Source organism: Poecilia latipinna, unplaced genomic scaffold, assembly GCF_001443285.1.
Source record: "Poecilia latipinna isolate Pla-1442-1.1 unplaced genomic scaffold, P_latipinna-1.0 Scaffold1931, whole genome shotgun sequence".
NCBI classification, from domain to species: Eukaryota; Metazoa; Chordata; class Actinopteri; order Cyprinodontiformes; family Poeciliidae; genus Poecilia; species Poecilia latipinna.
The window spans coordinates 22,598-28,985 of NW_015114547.1; positions in this window are offsets into that span (position 1 = coordinate 22,598).

Below are 6,388 nucleotides of genomic sequence, written 5' to 3' on the forward strand. Positions count from 1 at the left end.
TAATTTCCTACACATCTACAACAAATTCAGTTCCTTATAAAACAAAGTGACACCAGATTGAACTAAAAATAAAAATATTTTTGAGCTCACATCATGTTAAATTTCCTCATCCAAAACATGTCTGGAGTGCTGCCTTGATTCTTTCATGCATGTTTGAGAAATCCTTTAATCACCATGGCAACCATTCAGCTGTGGAAAAATACCTTGATGGACCGAGCTCAGCCTTCAAGGACAAAGCTCCTCCTCCTGCACACAAAACAGCTCTCCCCTCAAAACTATTGAGTTGCACTAAATATCCAACCATGACTCCAAAACATGCAGTAGTCTTTTGGGAGTTTTTCTTTTGTGTGTCATCAGTCTGGAAACCAGAATCAGCTTTATAGGTTAAGATTTTGTGGCCCAAACAAGAACTTTGACTTTGACCTGAAGTGCTCACAGCGTACTGATATTAGATATAAACTAGAGAAAATTTTCCACAAATATCAGCATCCCATCGAAGATATTGTCTCCACCCACTTTACTACAAGAGATGTTGCATCTTTTTGTTTATTTCTAAAAATAGAAATAAAATGATGATTGTTCAAACACAAACAAATTTTCTATGGTAGAAAAATGTAGATATCTTTGGAATCCAGAGTTCGTAGGTTTAAATGTCCCTTTATTCAACATATCGTTTTTTTTTTTCAATATGACATCATTGGAAGGCTTAAAATCTACATTTTTACAATGTGTAAATAACTCAGACCCTGACAAGTTGGCTTCTTCCTACTTTGACCAGTCACATTTATCACAAATTATAAGCAGATTTTTTTTTAAAGATTATGTAAAATTAGCGACTCTGAATTATCTACTATATTTCTGGATTATCTGATTCACCAGAAGATAAAAATGAATTTTTACACAACTGGCTAGGATTGTTGCAGCTTTTTGTTTTCCCCTATTCTTTCCTCAAAAATGTGTTTTTTTGGCAGAATTTTTATGAAATGATTCATCTTTGACCAATTCTGCAGTTGAAAAAACTGCATTGCTTTAGAACCTGTTTGCTATAAAACAAAACAACAAACTACTTATTAACCCACTCTCTTTATCAGAAAGCTTTTATCTGAAAGTGAAGCAGCAGATGTCTGATTCATGCTGACAGGTAATGAGGAAATCCTGCAGAAGTCACTGCTGAGCATTTTGCTCCAGGAAGCGCAGATCCACTCAGATTTGAGGCTGAGCTCCCAGTGCCAGCTCAGCTCTGCGGCTCTCTCTTCACAGGCGTCAGGGACCGATCCAAACATATCGCACTAGCGCTGCAAATGAATTGGTTCCCCCCCCCCAGCAGCCCCAGGTCCCAGAGGCCGTCAGCAACTCACAATGTATGAGAGCTTCATTCATCAACACGTTTTTCCTGTAAGCTGTGACTTTCTGGGGGTAAAAGGCAAAAGAGGGGGGGAGTAAAGAAGCAAACCCAAATCAAAAATCTGTTAGGATGTGCTAAAGGGGCAGTATCATGTGTTTGCAGGCACATAGTGCCATTTTCAAATAACTATATGTTACCTTCAGCTGTTACAGAAAAAACTATATAAAGAGAGAGTGAGTTAAAAGAAATGTAAATTAATAACTTAATGAGATTGGGCCTCTGTCTCTTTTAGAACTTCTGCTCTTTCTGAAACTCCGCCTTCAGGGAGTCGTCACAACATGGTTCCTCTATGAACCCTTTTACAACGTTTTTACCAGCGTTGCTCTGAAGCGTAGCTCCTATAACGAGCTCAGCAAATGCTCAGTTCAAGGTGTTTGCTAATTATCAGAGGCAGAAGGTCATTAGCTTGGAACTTGAAGCTTAGAGGAGGAGCTTCGTCCTTGAAGGCAGAGCCAGGTCCACCAGGCATTTTTCACATGCTGCTGAATGGTTGCCATGGAGATCTCAAACATGCATGAAGGATTATCTGCAGCCCATTGGTTTATTTGGGTGATTGACATATCCAATAGCCAATAGAATCAGGGAGATTACAACATCCCATAGCAACATCATTCACCAATCACAACGAGCGGAAAGCCCCAGCTGCGCGCAAGAATCCTTGGAGTTTATTGACGGTATCCATGGAGACAGAAAAGTTGAAAATAGTGAGGAAGAACATCAGAGTGACACAAGGACAGTGGCTTACAGGATATAAGTGGAAATATTTACTCTAACATGGATTATGATCGTGACACAGCAAAGGTAGGACTGAATTGATGTTTTTAACTTCGTGAAATTAACTATGTGTTTTTGTCTTCTTTGGCTGCTCGTTCAGTGAGTTTTCCACATGGCCTGTTGATTCTGGTATTGTTGGAAACAGCAGAGTTTGGGTTTTAATGAGACTGGTTGTTTGTGTGGGTAGGACCGCTGCGTGTTTACTAGGTGTAAGTCATTAGCATCTAATTAGCGTCTGATTATGATTTTTTCACAAAGATGATTAGTGTTGGAGCTGGATGTTGTTGAGGTTGAAAATATTGTTATCATTTAGATGAGCTTTTGCCCATTACATGCAATATGCCTATACTGGTTATTGTATAGCATGTGCTTAGATTGATCTTGTTAGCAGAAGTGCTGCAGGAGCTAAATTTGGAGCTGCTAGCTTTCCTGTGGACATTACTGAACAGATCTAGCAAGACCAAAGGTGGAGGTGTATGTTCTACATCAGCAATGGCTGGTGCAACGATGTGACTGATCTTCTAACATTATTCTCCTGCTCTGGAGTACCTCTTTATGAACTGTAAGCCATTTTACTCTATACCTGAGTTAGCTTCATTTATTCTGGCTGCTGTTTATCCCATCAGATGCAGATGTAGACGTGTGAACTCGCGGTCCAGTTTCTGTATGGAGCGAACTTTTCTGGACTCCTTAGTCATAACGTCTCGGAGCATTGGTTCCTCTCAGGGCTGTGTACTTTCACCTCAGCTGTTCTCCCATTGTACACCGACTGCTGCACCTCCAGTCATCAGTCTGTAAAACTGATCAAATTTGCAGACGACGGCCCCCTCATTGGGCTTATCTCGGACAGAGACGAGTCTGCCTACAGGACGGCTGATCGGCTGGTGGCCTGGTGGCTTCACAACCTGGAAGCTGGAGCTCAATGCCCAGAAGACAGTGGAGGTAATCGTGGACTTTAGGAAACCCAACCCAGACCCAACATCCCCTCTTGTCCTCTGGGACCTTCCCATGTCCATTGTGGACTCATTCTGCTTCCTGGGCACCACCATCACCAGACTTCAATGGGAGCTGACCATCAGCTCCCTCATTATGACCCAGCACAGGATGTTCTTCCCACGGCAGCTGAGGAAACTCAAACTGCCAACTGAGCTGATGGTGCAGTTTTACAGCTATCATGGAGTCCATCCGCATCTCCTCTATCACAGGGGCCACAACCAGGGACAGACATAGATTACACATTTTGCGTACTGCTGAGAAGGTGATCAGCTGCAACCTCTGACCTTTACAGGACCTGAACTTCTCCAGGACTCCTTTCTCACTCTGGACACAGCCTGTTGAACCTCCTCTCCTCAGGCAGAACACTACGGTCCATCCGGACCAGAACTTCCTGCCACAAGAACAGTTTTTCCCTCAGCCACTAGACTGATGAACAGTAGTTAAATGACCCTGGTAACGCAGCCACTTCATCCACCCACTACTCTGCACATGCATTTTCTTTTTCATATTCATATTTTATTTCATTATTTCTTTGATTTTGCATCATTATATCAAAACCATTTTTGATGGTTACACGCTCATAGGCCAAGGCCTGTGAGCGCGTTTACTGACAGTAGCAATAAAGTGACTCTGATTCTGATGGATGTCTTTAAAGAAAGTTCTGAAAACAAGTCAGCTTTTCAAAAAGACAAGAAGGTTAGGAGCACATAGATTTGTTACAGTAAAGCAGAACATATTCCACAATCTGTTCCATACAATTAGAACACTTCTTCAGGACATATTGTCTGAGAAAGCAGCTTTTCAGATCTCATCTTGCTGTTGTTGCATTTAACCTTTTTTTTTTCTCATCATTTCATTAACTTTGCATATTTAGAGAGTAGCGGATAAGGTCCACCTCCTCAGATTCCCAGCGTTTACTGTGAGGCACTTGAACCCAGACTAAACTGCATCTCTGCTTGAGAAGCAGAAGTGAGGATAATGATGATTACACAGCAGTGTCAACCAACTGAGCCTGGCACTCTGTGATTAGCAATCCAAACGTTAGCGTAGCGCTTTCTTTCTAGGGAAGGTGATGATTTAGCGGAGGCGTGTGGGAAAGCCTGCAAGGATTCAGTGGCCCTTCACTGCAACTGAAGGGCCAGGGTCCAGACTGACGTATCTAGTACAGACGCACTGCATGTGAGCCTGGCTGGCTGCTTTTTGGTAATGTAGGCTACAGCGGGGTGAAGGGGGAGCATGGCAGGGAGCAAAGGTATCAGCAGACAGATGGGCCTCTGTTTCTCTCTGGACCCGTCCCAGCAGCACCGGGTCAGATGAAGCATGGGCCTCGTTCTAACCAGGTGCGCTCCACCTTCCCTCCCTCTCTGCTCTGCCGTCTCTTCTGCTCTGCTTAAATCACTCATTGGGAGGAAAACCTTCCTTTCCTTTAAAGGGCCAGTATCATGTAAAATCACATTTTTTGAGTTCTATATTGTGTTATGATGATTCTCCTCAGAGCTGAGGATGCTGTTTCCTCAGCATCCTGAAGAAACAGCTGAGGATGCTAGCTCCTTCAGACTAGCCAGCATCAATTAGCAGACACCTGGTGGAACTGCTGAGCTCATTATAAAAGCTATGCAATGCTGGTAAAAACGTTGTTAAAGAGTTAATAGAGGAACCATGTTGTGATGACTTCTTGAAGGCAGAAAGAGCAGGAGGTTCTTAAAGAAACAGAGGCCCAATTACAAGACATTAAATTACAAAGATAAATTTATTTGTTACATACATACACACTTGCATGTACACATACATAGTGTATGTGTTAAATGCTACTATGTGCCTGGAAAGCACATGATACTGCCCCTTTAAAAAGTTGAACAGTAATGTAGTTTGACAATATTTTAATGAATTGATCTCAATGTTGACATAATATGCTCATACTCACATATCTCATATTTTTTCATATTTTTTTAATAATCATAGAATCTTCTATGTAGCAATCCATATCTCTTTGCCTGTATTATAAATATTATTACATAATATTTTGATCTTATGTAAAATCACAGTTTTTTGGCCACTAGGCTCGATGAGGGCCAATATTGCCTCCTTCACAGTGAGCAGGATGCTAGTACGTATTAAAAAGCTCACCGTAAGAACTTCCCCAAGGAGAGACATCTTGGGGTGATTTGGTCTCCATGACAACCACTTGATGCTTTCTGCTGGCAAACCTGTTATGTGGAAGCAATGCACAAAACTAAAAACCAACCAAAAACTTTGTTTGTCCTGTCAGAAAAAACACTAAGACTTTAATCTTTTCAGCAACAAACACTCCAGGTGTGTTTGTTGCGAAACAATCATAAAGTTGTCAAAATTCAAAGAGATTTTAAACAAGAAGCTGCTCTGCCAGAAAAGTGCAAACTAGTCATCAGTTTAACCTTTCAGCAGAATAACGATCCAAATCAACATTAACATTTGTCCTGTTGTTAAAAGACAGCAGGGGTGTCAATTCAGAACTCATACCGTCCCAGTGTCTTCAAAGAGGAGTTGTGGCTGGCATAGGCGTAGGAAGCGGGGGGGACGGGGGGGACATGTCCCCCCCAATATTGGAGAGAGTCACATTCGTCCCCCCCAATAATTTCACCGCTGTTGCGAAGAATTTTAAAATCTTTCCACTCGCGTGCTTTTATTTTGAAGGCGCACAACAGCGCATTCAGTCTTTTTGCCTCAGTGTTTTTCATGGATCTTTGGTAAGTTACTGAATGCAGAGCTGGAAAGTGAGACTGAGTTAACAGTGAGGAGCTAAGGTATCTGTTAGACATGAAAAGTATAATTTTTATTTATTTTGTAGATCAAACTGTTGCACTGATGTAGAGAGTTGTTAAAGAAGAACAAAACTTGTTTAGATTTTATTTTTGTTGGTCAAACTGCTGTATTGAGTTTAAAACTGTTGTGTCTTATTTTATGACTTGTTTTCTACTTTGGTTTTAGAAATAAGTAGAACCTGTTCAATTGCCAGTCAATTTATATCAATGCATTTTGACCAATAAGATACAGCAGAATCTGGTCGACTCTGTGCTACCAGAGTATGTAGCTTGCTAGTTGTGAGGCAAATACTAAAGTGAGTGTTCATCCTGGAATGACAGTCATTATACTGCATAACTTTAATCTGATTATTGGATTGTAAATAGTAACGTGTTAGAATCCTTGTTACTCTAATCTGACTCTTGTTTCAGT